The following is a 19,431-nucleotide window of genomic DNA, read 5'->3' as shown; positions in this document are numbered from 1 at the left end:
CAGATACAGGTCGTGTAGGGGCAAAAAAATAAAATAAATAAAATCGGGATTGGGTCGTTTCAGCCTGCAATGTGAACGAAGCCTAAGTTATTTTGACTCTGATTTAAATTAAACTGTTACAGTGAAATAGAAATGACATATTTGGTCGTTTTGCTATTTGTTCATGTATCGCATGTTTTATTGTCATCGCAGTATTGATCACTAATATCACAGAACCAGAGATTCCTCACATCCTGCAGCCCTAATCCTGTTGTACATCTTTATTTGTTCACACAAGCAGAAACCTGAAGCTTCAAAGTGCAAATGAAGCTTAGCACACATGCAACCTGCAGGCTCCGTCTGATCATCAGCCAAAATCACACCACGTTCATGCTGCCGCACAGGTGTTTCAGCAGTTCCAGGGAAAAAATATCACCCCTGCTATGAGCAATCTATCCACCCTCCTTCCAATAAAAGAAAGACAATAATAATGCTTAAAAAACTTTTAAAAAAAAAATTTCATAAAAGTATTTTGGTTGTAAAATTGGACTTTTTGCGATGGGAGTCAATGGAAAGTTGCGGCCGTTTTGAAACCATCCCCTAGTGGTCATTTGAGGAACTGCAATATTTGGTACTTCTGTGCTTGCTTCACAACGGAAAATTTAATTTTAGGGCTAGACAACAAACCAGAACATGCACAGTTCAGTGGACTGGCATGGTACAGATCTGGGGCCTCATTTATAAACGTTGCGTACACACAAAAGAAGGCGTACGCCACTCTCTACGCAATAGATGAGATTTATAAAAAGCAAACTTGACGGGAAAATGTGCGGTCCTTCACGCAAGCTCTGACCCAGGCGTACGCACAAAAACGGGTGAAATGAGAAACGGCGACACCGTCGGCAGATGGAAGAAACACGTGAACGTGAAAATGACAATACTGCCTCTCAGAAATAACATGAAGACTTCACAAAACAAGTCTTACAATTAACAGCCTACACGAACACCCGTTTGATCGATCAGCAGTGAAACAAACAAAAAAAATCAAACGAAAATTACAACAGAAATTCAAATGAACACATATTTGGAAAAAGAAAAGTGAAATATGTTCTACAATATAGGCATGTAGTGCAATTCATCCTCATGAATAATATAGTTAACAGAACGAAATAATGTACAAAACTGATATTCTCGTCAATGTGTCCGTCTGGCGCAGCAGATATAGGTGCGGGCGTGCGGACGGACGGACAGACGTACTAATTGTCTACTGGGGAAAGTTGTTTTCATATTAAAACATTTCTTCATAAGCTACGGAATTATGGTATTCATGCATATGCCTTTAGTTTGTTTTATCTTTGATAAAACAATGTATGGCGTATGTCTCAACCATTCAGAAAGCCACAAGAAATTACATTTGCGCTGATCAATTTACCATTTCCACGTCGATTATTAACGACATCTGTAGCTTGTCAGATGTAATTAAATGGAGGGAAATAAAATGCCCCATCACAATGCGTAATGACGCACAATAGCTGATCTTGTGCTGTTAGAAGATGTGGCAAATGGAAGAATTCGGAGTGAACGCATCTTTAGACAGCAAGAAGACTTGCTGGCAAACGAGGACGAGTGGCTTATGAGCCGGTTCCGACTTCCTCGAGCCGTCCTTTTGGACCTCTGCGGGCTTTTGGGCCCGGCGTTACAGAGGAGCACTCGGAGGAACCACGCGTGTCACCCGTTGCATCTGGCGCTCCGGTCACCCCCCCACCCCCACCGCCCCCCCTCGGACCGTGGCCGGTCCGAGGGGGTGCCTTTTTGGCATTAGTAATGCCCACACTGTGCCCTCAAAACAACACTTTTCTCCTCTTTTCCACCTCGCCAACGATAACTTCTACTTCACATTGAGTGAAGTTACGTTTTTATGATTTCCTCTCGGTGTGTGTGCCATAGTTTCGCAATCAATGAATATTCATTTGTGGGCGTTTCACGGACTATTTATGGGCAACTATGGACGTGTCGTGAAGCCGCAAAAGCTGCGCTGCATTTAGAATCGGTCGTGATTTATTAAGGGAAAGATGCGTAGGATGTGCGTGCGCACGGTTTTATAAATCCGAATATTTCTGTGCGTACGCACATCCTATGTTTCATCTGTACGCCACTTCTGACGCAAATCCTACGCAAAGTTTTATAAATGAGGCCCCTGGTGTGTTGTAATTAGATTGACATCATGCTTGTAACCCCTCCTCCATTTTTGTTTAGTGTCAATTGCATAAACAACGTAAAACCTTTAAAGAAACAAAACCACAGACAGCATTGAGCTCAACAGATCATTGTGAAAGAGATATGCAACAATAAATGTATGAAAAGACCAACAAAAATAGCACATAGTGCCACCTATTTTAAAAAAAGGGGAAAACAATTGCATTGATGCTCCGACCTGGATTTTTAAGGACAATGCAAGAGCTGACTAAACTGTTATCATAATTTTCACGTAGACTGTGTAGTTTGGTGCACATCTTACTTTTATCAGCAATAATAGATGCTACAACAAAGAAAAAAATGAGAGTACCGTATTTTCCGGACTATAAGTCGCACCGGAGTATAAGTCGCACCAGCCCAAAAATGCATTATAAAGTAGAAAAAAACACAGATAAGTCGCACTGGACTATAAGTCTTATTTTAACTTTCACAACCTTATATGACACAATCATAGCAGACTGTTTATCTAATAATTTCACAGTAATTTTTTCTCAAACTTATTTATTTATTCTTTTCATGAAGCATCATTGGCCAACTAATACTCTGTTTTCATCCTGTATTTGTAGAAACAGTTGTCATTTTTATTGCATTTCTGAATAGAATATTATATTATATTATAAAATAGAATATTATGTTCTTAGCCTTCAAGATCTTACTGTAAAAAAAAGTTTGCTGATTCTCTGAGTCATTTAACATACTCTTAACACTTAACATACCTCATACATCAAATTGACCCAGTAACATCATCTCTGTTCCTCACAAATGAACATAACAGGAGGGTTAACAATGTATTTATTTCAAATTATTTCTAATATAAGTCGCTGCGGAGTATAAGTCGCACCCCTTGCCAAACTATGAAAAAAAGGGCGACTTATAGTCCGGAAAATACGGTACTTTGTTGTTCAGGTGTGGCTCATTCTAAGTTCAGTGATGTTAAACAGGCAGAATGTCCTTCACTGCTCACTGCGGGTCTTGTTTCAAATTATTTGATGCTCAGCATATGCGTATAAATCCACAGATGGAACAGCATCAGGTTGGAATAATCCCGTTAGAGGTCTCAGACTAGACTCGGAGGACTGGAATTACTCTTGATAACTCAGTTTTCCTCTAATCTGTTAAAGTCTATTTTTACAGTATCAAAGCCTTGCACCCCCCGCCCCGCGCCCACCCACACACACACACACACACACACACACCACCTCTTTCTGCAGGACCACATAAAGCAGCCAAAGATAACACTGCCAAACTCACTCTTGCCCATTGTGGCTATAATTTGTTTAGTTACTTGATACTGGGGAAATGGACGTTGACAAATGGAGCTGCTACAGAGCACGTTCAGCGGCGCCATGTTAGGACAGGCGCAAACAAACCCGCACAAATGGACAGCTCACTCATCAAAAGCAAAGCTAAAGTTAAAAACATAAAGTTGACTTATTCTTTGATTTAATTTAAAAAAAAAATCTTGCATCAGTGCTCCCTGAATTCATTTCTTATGTTTAGCTGTTGCCAAAATTGAAGAGTTTTTACCTTTTAAAGGGTCAGGGGCCTCATTTATAAAGCTTTGCGTAGGATTTGCGTCAGAAGTGGCGTACGGATGAAACATAGGACGTGCGTACGCAAAGAAATATTCGGATTTATAAAACCGTGCTCACGCACATCCTACGCATCTTTCCCTTAATAAATCACAACCGATTCTAAATGCAGCGCAGCTTTTTGCGGCTTCGTGACACGCCCATATTTGCCCATAAATAGTCCGTGAAACGCCCACAAATGAATATTCATTGATTGCGGAACCATGGCGAACACCGAGAGGAAATCAAAAAAACGTAACTTCACTCAATGTGAAGTAAAAGTTATCGTTGGCGAGGTGGAAAAGAGGAGAAAATGTTGTTTGGAGGGAACAGTGTGGGCATTATGCCAAAAAGGCACGTGAGCGGCAAACGGTGGCAGACGCCGTAAATGCTGTAGCCTCACAACCATTCGAGGTTGTGAGGCTACAGCGCTCCATCGGGGGGGGCGGGGGGGGGGACACCGGAGCGCCAGATGCACCGGGTGACACGCGTGGTTCCTCCGAGTGCTCCTCTGTAACGCCGGGCCCAAAAGCCCGCAGAGGTCCAACAGGACGGCTGGAGGAAGTCAGAACCGGCTCATAAGCCACTCGTCCTCGTTTGCCAGCACGTCTTCTTGCTGTCTAAAAATGCGTTCACTCCGAATTCTTCCATTTGCCACATCTTCTAAGATCAGCCATTGTGCGTCATTACGCATTGTGATGGGGCATTTTATTTCCCTCCATTTAATTACATCTGACAAGCTACAGATGTCGGTAATAATCGACGTGGAAATGGGAAATTGATCAGCGCAAATGTAATTTCTTGTTGCTTTCTGAATGGTTGAGACATACGCCATACATTGTTTTATCAAAAATAAAACAAACTAAAGGCATATGCATGAATACCATAATTCCATAGCTTATGAAGAAATGTTTTAATATGAAAACAACTTTCCCCAGTGGACAATTAGTACGTCCGTCCGTCCGTCCGAACGCCCACACCTTTGTCTGCTCCACCAGACGGACACACTGACGAGAATCTCAGTTTTGTACATTATTTCGTTCTGTTAACTATATTATTCATGAGGATGAATTGCACAACATGCCAATATCGCAGAACATATTTCACTTTTCTTTTTCCAAATAAGTGTTCATTTGAATTTCTGTTGTAATTTTCGTTTGATTTTTTTTGTTTTTTTCACTGCTGATCGATCAAACGGGTGTTCGTGTAGGCTGTTAATTGTAAGACTTGCTTTGTGAAGTCTTCATGTTATTTCTGAGAGGCAGTATTGTCATTTTCACTTTCACGTGTTTCTTCCATCTGCCGACGGCGTCGCCGTTTCTCATTTCACCCGTTTTTGTGCGTACGCCTGGGTCAGAGCTTGCGTGGAAGACCGCACATTTTCCTGTCAAGTTTGATTTTTATAAATATCAACTATTGCGTAGAGAGTGGCGTACGCCTTCTTTTGTGCGTACGCAACGTTTATAAATGAGGCCCCAGAAGTTTTGTCTTAAGGCCAAGTCACAAGCCACAGTACATTTTGCACATATTGCATGGATGAAAATTAGTCATGCGTGAATATATGTGGAAATGTTGTGGTTCTTTACGTGAAATTTTAATGCATTAAAAATGAACCACATTACAACCACAGAAGAAGTACACATAAACCACGCAAAAACACACAAATCTATGCAGAAACATGCGTGGTTATTGTACGTCTTTTGTGCATCAATTAAGTAAGTTTTACTTAAAACATGCGTCCTATACATGATCTAAAATTTATACATTGGTGGTACATGCTTGAAAAGTCCAATAGACATATGTGGAACAGTCGTGGAAAGCCACAACTTTGTATATGCATCGTACACAATTGACGTAATAATTGCACATAAACAAAGTAAAATACGCATAAACTGCGTAATTCTCAAACAACCCAAAATTTTGAACAGCTCAAATTCGAAACCCTCGTTGGACATTTGCGCACATCGACAAATGAAAAAACACAGAAAGACTTATGAGAGACGTATATGACGCGTGGATCACAAATGACAGACATTTCATAGCTGGAAAATTCGCTATATGTAGTGGCTGCATGTCACAACCTTTAAATTGCACTTTGACTTTCAGATATGATTTTAAACCTTTAACAATTTAATGTAATCACAGACACAACTACGATTTTTTTTTTAACTTACACCCATGTTTCACAGTTTTTGCAAGTTTTTACTGAACTGCTAACCGTTTTTGGAGTCAAATGCAAACAAACATATTTCAAACATTAAAAAACGCAAAGACAACAGTTTTGAAGCATTTTGATTTCAGATTTGATACAGTTTAACATTTTTCTGTGTCAAGCTTACATGAGTATTATTAATAGTGTGGATATTGTTATAGCGCTGTTCTTTTTATATTAGCCTTTTTTGCACGGTAGCGTAGCATTTAGCGCTTCATGTAGCTTTGTTAGGGTTTACTTCATCTTTTTATAAAGCATTATTACTGCTATTCATCTCTATAGTTCGTAACTTCGTGTTTAAGTCATAGCTTATCATTTGGTTTAATTTAGACTTTTAGCTAGGTCAAAAATTAGCTTAAGCCATTTTTGAAGTTCCACTAAAATGACATTTAGCAGCTAATTTACACTATATTAGTTGAAGTACTCAGTCACCCATCCAAATGATCCGAATCAGGTGTGCTAAACACTTGGCCACAGGTGCAGAAAATCAAGTACTCAGACCTTCAAACTTTTTTTACAAACTCTGTGAATTCCATTGTGGAACGGTCATAGGATGTCACCTGTGCAACAAATCCAGTCGCTAAATGTCCTCCCTCCTATAGATTCCACAGTCAACGGCCATTTCTATCAGAACAAAATGGAAGAGACCACATAAACTGACGGGTCTTCGGATGCTGAAGCACATAGTGCAAAGAGGTCGCCGACTTTCTGCAGTCAGTCGCTACAGAGTTCCAAAGGTCATGTGACCTTCAGATTAGCCCAAGTACAGCACGCAGAGAGCTTCATTTCTCCCTTTTTCCGTGTACATTCACGTATCAAATCTTCATCCGTATCTTCAACATGCGCAAAATATGGCTGCGTGACACGGCCTTTAGCTTTAAACAACAAGAAAAGAAAACCTAAAAACCTTCAGTATGAGCTTGTTAGAAAAGACTGCACTCTCTACGATGCTCTGGAATTTGGTGATCTAGATAGCAGCCCAGAAATCAATCTACTACAAATTCTTGTTCCAATGGGAAAGTGATGTATGTGCACAGATGGAGCAGAATCACCTCCTGAATCAAATTATCCTGGGAGAGGAGAACCGGTCTGGTTAATGCACTGCACGCTTCTTAGGAGATTTGCTGCCCAGTGATCAGAGAGCAGAGAGCCAGATAATAACAGGTTCATAAAAAAAGACCCTGAAGTCCAGAACACGTATAGAGGATATAGCCACCTCTACATGACACTCATGCTTCATTACATGTCTCGTGTACTGGGGCACCACAGCGGGTGCTGCAATCCCGGCACTCACATGACTGCGAGTGAAACTGAGGCTACATAAGTTCAAACAAACCAGAAACACTTCAACGCTCACCTGCTTTGAAGACAGAACCAAACGCAAGAGACTAAAAACAGCAAGATGTGAGAGTGCTAGTGTTTCTGCTCACTTACAAGATGGAAGCATGCCCGTTTTAGCAGACATGTTTAGAGATGTGGAGGTCCAGACAGACATGGAGAAGGGAATCCGACCAGAGGTTTGGGCTTTGTGAACAATATTTGTGTCGTTCTTTGCACAATCCAGCTCAGAGGCTCGAATTGACAAAGCTGTAACACAAATGTTATCACTGTATTTTCCGCACCATAACGAGCTCTAAAGTGTTTTTAAAATACGACAGTGTGCCTTATAATCCAAGGTGTATGCCGGTTTGTCAAAAAGCTAGTCTGTTTTTTTTTTATTGAGTTTTTTACGACAAGATTGGTTGTAGGCCTGCACAATAAAAATCGCAAAATTATCGTTTTCGCGATATCCAGCTGTGCAATATGCATATCACAAAAGAGGGCGAAAATGGCAAGAAATGGTAAACTTTAAATGTGCTAAAACAATCTTACGGCAGCTTGAATCATTTAACAAATGAAATAAATCCAGTTTTGCTTTTGGCCAGTCGGATGAAGCCCTTTTATGTTAGATGCTCTCCTCCTATGTAGACTATAGGGTCATTTGGAGTTTAATTTAAGTAATGTTGACGCTTATTTAAATTCAATTGTTAGAGTAAAATGGAAGTGATATTTTTGGTTGTTTTGCTATTTGTTTATGTATCGCAAGTTATATCGTCACCGCAACATTGATCACTAATATGGCAAACCGTAGGTTTTCCTCATTTTGTGGAGCCTTACTTGGTTGTTTTTTTAAATATGGTTAACATAGCTAACATATAGCGGTGTCGGACTGTGATTTTTTTTTATGTCTCACTAACAAGGTTAAGAGTTAGTGTAGTCACTACATTTTTCTGGTGTGGTTTCAGTCTATCTTTTTTTTTTACTTTTTCTTTTCTTTAATAAGTGTCAGCTTCATTTTAAATCAATCAAAAATAATAATAATAATGTCGACCTTTTTCTTGACCTAACTATTTTTACATCTGTTCTTAGCATGTTTATGCCACTGTCAATTTATTCCGTTTTAGTCACAACATGTCACTCTTAATGTCATTAAACTGAACTTGAATGGAAAATCTTTATCTGTAAAAATAACTTCAATCTTAAAAAGATTCAACCTACCGAGCAAAATGACTTAATCCTGAAAGATTTTTAGACATATGAAACGGCACAACTTTAGTTTTCTAACTTAGGTTTCTTTAACCCCTTAGTTCCGGTGTTGATGTTTTTTGAATTAACGCCACTCTTCAACTGTTTTGCAGCAGATTTTTAAGCAGCTTTGTAGTAGAGTGTTTAAGGAATCAATGTAATTCCTATGGATTTGGACGCGGAGAAAAGCAGCTATCAGCGCAAAGCTGCTTCACACAGACACCTTCCAAGCTCTCTCATTGTCTTTCCAGCGTTACATCATGACTAAAACCTAACAAACCTGCAATTAGCAGGATCACCAGGAACCCTCCTGAAGCCCGAGAACAGCCACCAGGACTGAGATCACATCAGCAATAAGCACCAGCACAGAGGAAGTGATAGGTTTTTTCCCTGGAACTGCTGGAACACCTGTTCGGCAGCATGAACGTGGTGTGAATTCGGCTGATGATCGCATGGAGCCTGCGTGGAGCTTCATTTGCACTTTGAAGCTTCAGGTTTCTGCTTGCAAGACCAAACAAAGATGTACATCAGGAGGCTGCGGTGGAGGGAACAGGCCGACTCCTGAACGACAGCCACATGGCAACTGGCTGAAAAGCAGCGACTGTTCCCTTCAGCTAAGAAAGAGGAAGCCCCTTCTATGTAAATACTTGGAAGAAATGTTAACCACTTAACGTCGGGGATATCAAAATAACAAGTCTTTAATTTACCACAACTAAGTTAACATAATTCTAGTGCAACACTTCACTAAACTTTACATTATGCTGAGATGCCAAACTTTAAAGGGCCTTTGTCATGCAAAATCAACTTTTTAAGCTTTTAAGTGTATTATAATGTTAATTCCTCACAAAAAAACAAACCCAAAGCGGTATTTTGAACAATTCTCTAAAAACCTGCTCTTTCGGCTCCAGCCCCTCCCAATCCACGAAAACAAACGGGTTCTTTGTGATGTCACAAAGTGAGGAACAGCCTCTACCAGGAAATGTCTGCACCGCCCCCAGACTAACACACACAAGTTGTGTCCGAATTCCTTCACTACTCACTATATGCTGCACTATATAGTTTTTCAGTAGTTAGGGGCTAGGGTGGGAATTCAGATCCAGCCACAGACTTTCTCCATGGAGCTAGCAGTGATTGGCAAAAACACTTTCGTTTTAGCATCGACTGACTTTGCGGATGTTTGTTTTTTTGGGCGAGTGGAAATGCTCACTTGAATTGCCTAGACAATTCCAAACCGTACTGTACCGCTCAGTGGAAACGAGGCTAATGAGAACTGGACAGAGTGAGTTTGATGTCATCCAAAGAAAATGCCTGACTTCCAGCTCCAATGAAAGGAACTCAATTCAGTGGTCATTTATTCTCAGTACGGACGCCGCCATGTTGGAACCAGACGACGTCAGTAAGCAGCGATTGCTCCAAGTCGGTCTCGCCCATAAGGAGTGAGCTTGTTGGAAGTCCACACCCCTACCACTTGAAAGCGGGCTCAAGAGAATCTGTCAAACGTTTAACCTGAGACCACCTACTTTTATTAAAGACATCTGATTGGTCAGTTTAAAACCTGAATAACTACAGAGGAAATATCACCAATAGAAATTGGAATTGGCAAAAAAGGTATCAGAGGAAGAATGGTTATTCTGATAAATAGAATGACTGAGTAACAGCCGTTTTTTTAGACGTCTATGGGATTTTGGCTACTTTAACCCAGCGGGTACTTCCTGTTTGGAACGCTGGAGCTGGGGGAGGGGTGGGTGTCACTCAGTCCAGTTCTCATATACAGTCAATGATTTCCACACATCTTTGCTGTTTCTTTTCATATCAGCAGGAAACTCTCATGTTTCCCAGCAGCCACACCCCAGAGGAGCTCAGCCCACCTCTAAACATTATTCTCTTCAATGACAGACAGATGAAGATGTTTCCAGGCTTCACATTTGCAAGATCATACAGCAGTCCCAAAGCCCCCCCCCCCCCCCCCCCCCAACCTCAAGGTTGGTTGCTGCGATGCTCTGCTCTTATTAAGCACTCAATTAAAGCCATTCCCAAAGAGAACGGCCAAGCTACACTGTTTGAATTAGTAAGACGCCGTTGACTTGCTTCCCAAAGGAAAGCAGCGGCTGCGAATCAAAACCAAGTGCCAGAGCATCATAAAGCATCGCCAAAGCAGGAAAAGTCATTTTAAAACAGTGTCAGATCACAAACGGCATTTCCAGAGCCAATAGAGGAGGGAAATGAAGCCGTCTCACCCGTTTACGATCTGCCTGTCATTATGAAAGTGACACAGACTCTGTACATTCAGGACCCAGCGGCATTGACAAGACTCTCATAGAAAATCACTTCAAGCGCTTGCTTTCAGTAAGTTATGCAACCAATCTTTAATCCAAACTGCAGGATTTAACCATTTAGCTTCATGAATATTAAAGAAATGTAACCAAAAAATAAATAAATTTAACATTTTTAAACGAATACTTTCTGCTTTAAATGTGTTTTTTTTTACATAAAAATGTTATTGAGTTAAAAGCAGATCCTCCTTTTGCACAGTTTCCTGACTGATCAACCTCATCACACATTCCAGATGAAAACCAGATCAAGAATCTTCACCAAGTTTTTTCTACTTTTGTCTCATCAGGCCCAATGCTCTGTTGGAGAAGATCTCATGGATCATTTCAAATCAGCCTTAAACTCACCCCTTTAAACAAAAAAACACAGTTGGCTTGATGCAACCCCGCCCCCTTTCCTGTCACCCATAACAGATGTAGCGGCTAACGTGTTCTCCCACTAGCTTACAGCCCCTCCCATCCCCAGCCGTTTAGAAGAATTTGCTACAGTAAATCTTTGGATTTCCTTGACAGTGGACGTTTTTTACTTATCCCGCCTACAATCCTACTACGTTTACATCATATGTTATATTGTTTCGTTCAGCTCGAGCCAACGATTCATCTATCCAGGGTTCACAATATTTCGCAAAAAATGTGGTAGCAACTTTTACGAGCTCGCCACGCTGATCCTGTTCAATATGTACAACTTCTAATTCCAACCTTTTTTTCAAAGTAGCGTTCCGATGATGCTTGAGGAGTTACGAGGTGAAAGATTGAAATTCCGAGAAGGACTCTAAATTCATAGAAGGTACTTTTTGAAAAAATCCAAGATGGTCAAAAGTCAAGAAAACTTTGATTATGGCTGTAGACTTAAAAACTTTTGTGTGAAAATTTCATCAAGATCGTTTGAACAAAAGCTTTCTTTTCCCATATTGTAGGAAAATGTCAAAATGGACAAATTTCAGACTTTGCCACAAATAGACGCTAAGCTGTTGGTCCTGTGAGCACATCATAATAATTTCAAATCTTCCTGTGGATATCTCCATTAGAAATTCAGCCCCATTCCTCGTTTTGATGGTTTCTCTCGCTGTGATGTCATCGTTTTTTGAGATGGGTAAGCAGCTCATCTATAAGGAAGGGTTAATGGCAGACAAAGTGTCGGATGGTTCAGGCTTCCATGGCGTGCGCTATTTCTGATAATGCACACTCCGAAGGCCAAAAACACAATTATACCATGGTCACTTACAAAAGAACTAAATATTCAACCAGTTTTAAGTTCTTTATTCTTGTTATTAATTTGGCTTGGATCGCTTTTTCATAAATAGCTAACTTTTTGTGACGTGGCGCTGTGACAGCGCGCCGCTTTGATCTCCAAGCTCTACTTCAGCGCCAAGGAATGATACATTGTATCACGATATATTGTCCAGATGACGAAGCTAAAGTTTGTTTCAAAGAAGCCAGCGCAGTGATACAGAACATGTAAGCAAGGTGACCGGAACTTATTTTTTAGGTGTGCATTATCACTTTTTAATCCACATCCAGCAGCCAATCAGAATCGAGAGTTCACCCGGACCATGGTATAAGAGTGATTGATGTAGCACAAAAAGAAAAAGGACTACGCTGTAAATCAGCGATGACGCAACAAGTGCTGTCTCGGCTCTGCAGCATTTAACATGTGTAAGGACTGAAACAAAGATCATGGCGGTACACGGCGCCTGTTCCTGCCGGCGAGTTTTCCTGAAGAGGCATGAAATAAAAATGACCTCCATGACTCTCTTCTTCGAAAGGCTCCTTCCTGAGGAATCCGCGCAATGAAATTTTTATGCGGCTCCTCTAAATGCGCCTGTCCTGGGGTGTATTTTTAATGCCAGTGCAGCGGGGCTGTCACTCCTGACATGGCGTGTTTGCTCCCAGCAGCCATGAAACACAGCTGTTTTCACCAACATCTGTACATAGAGGGACACGTTGGCTGGCTTTGTCTGCAGAGGCTTTGATTATTTTTATTTAAGTCCCGTAAAAAGCCACTTTCAGCATCGTAAATACATTCTTTTCACAATAAGATTTTTCTTTTTTATCTTTTTTTTATGCTTTCAAGGCGAGTTTTCACTCCAGACTGAGATGTAAAAATGCCCATTTACAGTCAAGTTCACGTAAATGACACTGCAAAAGTGTAATTTACGCTTTTGTCTTTCAGATAAACAACATTAAAAAAAAGAACAATTGTGTAGCTTTTTTCTCAACTTGAGGAGCAAAAATGTCATTTCAGCAGAAAAGATCCTAAACATGACCTTAAAGCCTGCCACTTAAAAAGTAAAAAATAAATAAAGAGAATGATTTTATTCAAAGTTAAAGCATAAACGTTGAGAAAATCTTAGTTTACAATCTGTTTATTACGTGTTATTACCAGATTTATAGGCAAAGTACTACTAACCTGAAGTTATTTTTATTTTTTTAATTGTTGACGTATTTTTGCCAAACCTCACTTCATCAATTAATAAGCTAAGCTTCTGCCTGCTCCCTTTAAAACATCTGCTTATTATGTTGTTGTTACTATTATCTACTATATTGTGAAATATTTCGTGCACTTTATTATAAACATTTTTGAAAAAAATTAATAATTAAGTAAAGTCACAATTTGAAGAATTAAAATCTTAATTTTGCTGCAAAAAGAAAAAAGAAAGAAAGAAAGATCTACTTTGATGAACCAGAGTTTACGAAGAATTTTTTACAGTGCACTGTCAACGTCTGTTGTAAAATCTGCCGTAAACTGCATTGCATTCTGGGTAAAAACAAAAATGTACACTTCTCCATTGATTCCACTTTCTGCATTGGTTGCAATAAGTAAAAATCTAAATCGAAGTATTAAAAAAGTATTCAAAATACATTAACTGTAAAACGTTTTTGCAAAAGATGCTGAGCTCAATAGGAAAGAGGTACAGAAAAATAAACTTTAAAATAAAGTAATGACACTATAAAAATTATGTTTGTTGACAAAGCTGATGCCACTAAAACAAAGATTTGACACAGAATTTCGACATTTGAAACCATTTATGTGAAATTCATAGTTAAATCAACAAATTTATTACCTGTTAATTTTAAAAAGGCAATTACTGAAATCCTTTGTGACCACACCCATCTACCCTGACCACAACCTGTTGAAACTGCTTGGGACACCACCATTGGTCGATCAGAACAGACACGTCCAGACTCACAAGCAGCTACTAACTATTCCTATTTGGAAAAAAAGACTGCATCTGCACGCAAAACTTTATCCACATTTTCATTTTTTTTAATCTCCATTTCAAAACTATTCGGTGTTAATTGCCCCTGTAATTACAATAAAGTCTTTGAATCTTAAATCTAATGCAGTACTATCAGATAAAATGCAATGCATTCTGGGAGAGAAAAAAAACAAAAAAAATCTTCACATGACACTGCAATGTTAATAAAACACAAAAAATTGACTGATAAGCATGTTGAAAAATTAAATATATCTGTTTAGATGCATGATTTGTTTTGGCCTGCTCCTAATGAAAGAATAAGACTGAATGCAGAAATACTGATAAATGTAATTTTAAGCATAATTTTCTTCCCATCTGTCCTCCATCACCAGAAAAATGCCAAAATGCCACGTTAAAAACACGAAAAACTAAATTTTCCCCTTAAAGGAGGCTTTGCTTTGCTCTCAGGTGATATGCTGTACGCTGATGATATTGCTTTTTATTTCGGAATGGAAGTAAGACAGAAGGTTTGATGCATTCAAATCCAAGGTGGAAAGTTTTTCTAAATTTTCCCCAGGTAGACTTGAGCCAACCTGTTGTTACAGTAAAATAGTTACCTGTAATTCTGGAGTATTTATAGTATTTAGCTAATTCTTCTTTCTGGAGTATCCATAACAATTTAAATAAATACATACTCAGAAATCCAAATTTAAAATTAAGTTTCCTAATAAATGTCTTCCATCGTGTCAAAAAAAAAAACTTTTTTTTTTTTATCTGAGTGTCTTCAGAAATAAAAAAGTATCTTTTACATGTCACTTGTAAACTTTAACAGGGTAGAGTTGAAGCAAAGTTTTGTTCACGAGAAAACTATTGTTTTCTGAAAGAGGGACTGCGCACGCGCAAACAGTGAGTTTAAATGAAAATATGAAGCTGTAACAAACTATGAATATTGTGGGTCACGAAGCTTCCGTTTAGTGGTAGCAAAAAAAAAAGCAAAATGAAAAGTTTCCAAACATTCTGGGAATGTGTGGACTGTCAGCTGCTGAAGCGCACAGATGCTGGGAAGCATCGACGCGGACTTGACTGACAGGCGCGCGGATCCACAGCATCAGCCGCAGAAACCCCGACTCCATCCCGCCCGAGGTCCCGCGTCTCTCCCCGTCCGAACCGCTCAAGATTCCGTTCTAATCTCGGGTCTCAAACGGGTATTCTCGCGGGAGGTCATTAGTTTTGACCAAATCCGCGGGGATTATTTCAGGGGAGGGTCGGAGGATTAGCAAACATCTGCCCGACCGGGGCACGCGCTCGCGGGATCTATGATAGTCGCAATCCAAACGGGATCAATTGACGCACAGATTGAGATCCGCCTCGAAAACGTAATCTGGGAAAGTTGGACTGAGCTCAGAGGACAGAAGTTATTCCGCACGAGGATGCCACGATGGATGAAGATGAAGGCAGACTCACCTGTCCTGCGCAGCGGCCGCGCTCTCACGGGATCAGATTAATCCGTGGTTCGTCTCCAAACCAAACTGTGCGCACAAAACATCACTGTGACTGTGAGGTCGCGGCCACGCTCCCGTGCGCACGCGCTGCGTTTCTCCTCCCGCACTCTGTGCGTAAAAACCGCCGCGTCCTTCCTTGCGCCTCACGAGCGGAGCCCTCGCGGCTCCATGGCAGCCTTTAGTCCGCGCCTTCCACTCGTGTTGCTGACGGCGTGGCGCCTCGCAGCTCTCACACCGGGAAAGTGAAGCGTCGGTGCGCTCACTCGCTCCGATGCGTCAACTCCTCCTCCCTCCCTCCCTCCCTGCCCGAGCTGCTGCTGGAGCGGGACGCACGCGCGCGCGCTCCGAGGAGAAAGGGAAAAGAGGGAACAGGAGCGCTGTCTTGTCCGTCTCTTCTCCAGAGCTGCCTCCTGACGGCTTTGGCCATCCGAGCGCAGCAGACTCCCTCCCTTCTCCTTTTACCAGCACTTTTCCTCCCCTTCCTCCTCCTCCTCATGCTTCTTCTTACTCATGCTGGGATGTCCAGTATCTGATGTTGATGGACCTGTTGGATTGGTTCTTATGCTATAATCAACAATTCTCTTGGAAATAAAAATTCTTTTTCCTTCAAAATTTTGCAATAAAACCATAAAAGAAAAAAATATTTTTCAAATATAGTTGAAAAATGAGCACAATTTTCAACACAATAGTCATTTTCAATTGAGATACTCAAATACGAAATGTTTAAATATAAATATAATAAGAAGCAAAACGCCTTGCAAGACAAACAACTAAAACATAATTTTGAAATACAAATTTAACCAATAATCTTTTTACAGTGCACTTTGGTTCATTTGGTGCTATTTGATTTTTTAATTTTAACAGCATGCTTTTTACAAACTGATTTACTCTTTCATGCTTTGGGCTAACGTGTCATTTGTTGCTTACAACATTTTTCAAAGAGAACATTGTAATCTTTAATTTGCTAAGGTTTATGGAAATACAGTCTTGAAAGGTGTTTAAAATTGTAGAATTGTACAAATACTTGTATTAAAACACTGGTGCAAAACAAATTAACCAAATTTAATGTTTTATGGTAATCTGGCGGTGACGTTATTTTAGTATATTTTAGCAAGTGGTTTATACAGCATAAGCACAAGGAGAATTAAATCCCCAACTTACAACAACAACAACAAAAATAATAACAATAACAAAGACACAAAAATTCTGTAAACCGCTAAAATAAAATAAAACTAAAAAATACGACTAAAAAGTGACAATGTACTGTATGTTGCCAATACACTACAAACTTTACTGGGTTTTGTAGTGAATTTTAAGTATTTAATAGAATTTTATCCTCAATTTAACAACAAGTTTTGTTTAACCAATAGTCTGTAAAACTTTGCTATAGTTAGCTAATGTATTAAGTATTTACTAGAGTTGGCTAAAGTATTTAGTAGTTTGCTAAGGTATTCACACGAGTTGGCTAAAGTGTTTTTTTTTAATCATAGTTAGCTATAGTTGCTTAACATATTTATCAGTTAGCTAAAGTATTTACTAGATTTGTCCAATGTATTTATCATAGTTAGCTAAAGTATTTACTGGAGTTGGCTAAAGTATTTATCGTAGTTAGCTAAATAAATTTATCGTAGTTGGCTAAATTATTTATCGTGGTTAGCTAAAGTATTTACTGGATTTGACTAAAGTATGTATTATAGTAAGCTAAAGCTTCTACTGGAGTTGGCCCACGTATTTTATTAGCTTAAGTATTTACTGTGTTTTTTGGAGTTAGTAAAAGTATTTACAGGACTTTTTTTTATACGAAATTTTGTTAACAGTTAAGCATGAAAACATAGGTAAAGATGTATAGCTCTCTCTGTTTAGATCCTGCCAGTCAAATACTTTAAATTTGTTACAGTTTGAAGCTTACGTTTACCTTAAACTTTTTTTATATTTAAAGACAAACTCCTAAAAAATGTTATTGAGTTCAACAATAACTTATTTTAAATTTTTCTGCTACAAAAAAACAACTTTACTCGGAGATCAACCTGCCTGTCTGTCTGTTTCTGAAAATCAATTGAAAATAGTTGCATACATTAAAAGCATTAATAAACAAAACAATAACAGAAAGTGACAAAGCTTTATTGCCATTAAACAGGCAAATCTTTTAAAAATAAAAGTTGATTGTGAAAATATAATCTGCTCCGAGAAAAAATTGACAATTTTACTGCAAAGCTATTGAAGTATTTTTTACAGGGAAATGTCATTCGGTAAAAGCTTGCACCAAAGTACTAAAGGAAAATCTAAAATTGTTTGTGAAAATGTTGCTTGTAAAATACGTACGAATTCTAGTCTAAAAGAAATGTTGGCCAAGACATTTGAAAAATGCTATAGTTTACATGTCTTTGTTGCTGCTTCCACTAGAATAAAATAATTTAACGATACATTATTTACAGTGTATCAATTTTTTTTTTAAATTGAAGACAACTGCACTGTGATCTTAAAAAAAACAGCTTAATTTAAAAAACAAAATGTCATAAAAGTTCCTGATTTTAGGAATATATTCTTGTTATTATGAAAATACTAATTTTAACGGCATTTCAGTTGCAGTTTACTCCATAAATATAACAGTTACTGTGAATTTGAAGGTAACATGGGAATATCAGTTTGGCCATACTTTTGAGATAAGTTAGAAAACTTTGCAGTAGCGTTTTTTGTTTTTGTTTTTTAATTGAGGAAGCTCTTCGTTGAGTGTTGCTTTAATGTGACCCCGCGTCTGAATTCCTCAGAAAGAGCCAAACATTCCTCAAACATTCACAGATAACCTTCTTCCTTTGGTGGATTTCTTTTCTAAGTGACAAACGGCTCAAATGTTTGTTAAGCTCTTTATAAAGACTTCCATTAAGATTACTGTGTCGGATCTTTAATCTGCTTAGAATGTCTTGATCTTTCCCCTATAGGACATACATTAACACCCACCATCTGAATGAACACAGAGGCCTGTCATTACCTTCATCGTTCCACCTCTGCTGCCTCTTTTTAAATGAAAATGACAGATTTACCATCTGGATTTAGGATTCAAACTTTTTCAGTATCTGGATTTGTAGCAGGAACTCACATCAGGATCGTTTCTTTCTTCTCTCTTGAATTTTTGGCTTCCAATAAGCTCACTTCTATCAACTTGACTTTGGATTCTTGTTCTGCTAATCCCTTTTTTTTCTATAGTGCAAGTTGTTGAAGTTATAAACTGTCCAATTAGATACTTCAATAAAAGAATGTGGTCTCACGTTGAACATTCAAATTTTTTGACAAATTCACCCAAGCCTGTGTTCAAGTGGTAGAGGTGTGGCCTTCCGACCGGCTCACTCCTGATTGGTGTGAGTGGTTGCTTTTGACTCAGACTGACATGGACTAATCACTGCTGCTTACTGACGATTTCTAGTTCCACTATGAATCCGTCCTTATTTGGGGAAAATGGCATCTGAATTGACTTCATATAGTTTTGAGTTTCATTTGAATCATTTACTATGGGTGATGTCACACTGACTCGGTCCAGTTTTCATAAACAGTCAATTTCTGGAAAACCTCAGACACACCTATAATGATGGTCAGATTATCGTCCTAATCTATTTCCTGCTAAAATTCAATGTTTTTTTTTCTCCAGGTGTCTTTTCTGTTAGTAATTGGTCTTTGTGTTTTCTTATCATCTTACATAAACTTGTTTTGTATCACAGACTTCCTGAACAGGAACCGGAATAAAGGAATAAAGCAAGCAGATCAAGTGAGGGGAATCTGGTCCATTCCATCCTCAGGGTCATCTGTTCCAGCAGGTGAAAC

General features: G+C 39.1%; 1 protein-coding gene across 2 annotated transcripts in view; it reads right to left on the bottom strand.

Moving 5' to 3' along the window:
- Window positions 1-15,915, bottom strand: part of LOC101167031 (contactin-4-like) — a 204,682-nt gene extending 188,767 nt beyond the window's left edge. Inside the window, exon 1 of one of the 2 annotated variants that reach the window (XM_023955100.1) lies at window positions 15,578-15,915. The gene's annotated coding sequence lies outside the window, so the exon portion shown is untranslated. The remainder of the gene's footprint in view (window positions 1-15,577) is intronic. The other variant, XM_023955099.1, reaches the window with a different exon arrangement.
- Window positions 15,916-19,431: the final 3,516 nt, after the last annotated feature.

The sequence above is a fragment of the Oryzias latipes genome, chromosome 5, assembly GCF_002234675.1.
Source record: "Oryzias latipes chromosome 5, ASM223467v1".
Lineage (NCBI taxonomy): Eukaryota > Metazoa > Chordata > Actinopteri > Beloniformes > Adrianichthyidae > Oryzias > Oryzias latipes.
This window is presented reverse-complemented; position numbering and strand designations above follow the sequence as displayed.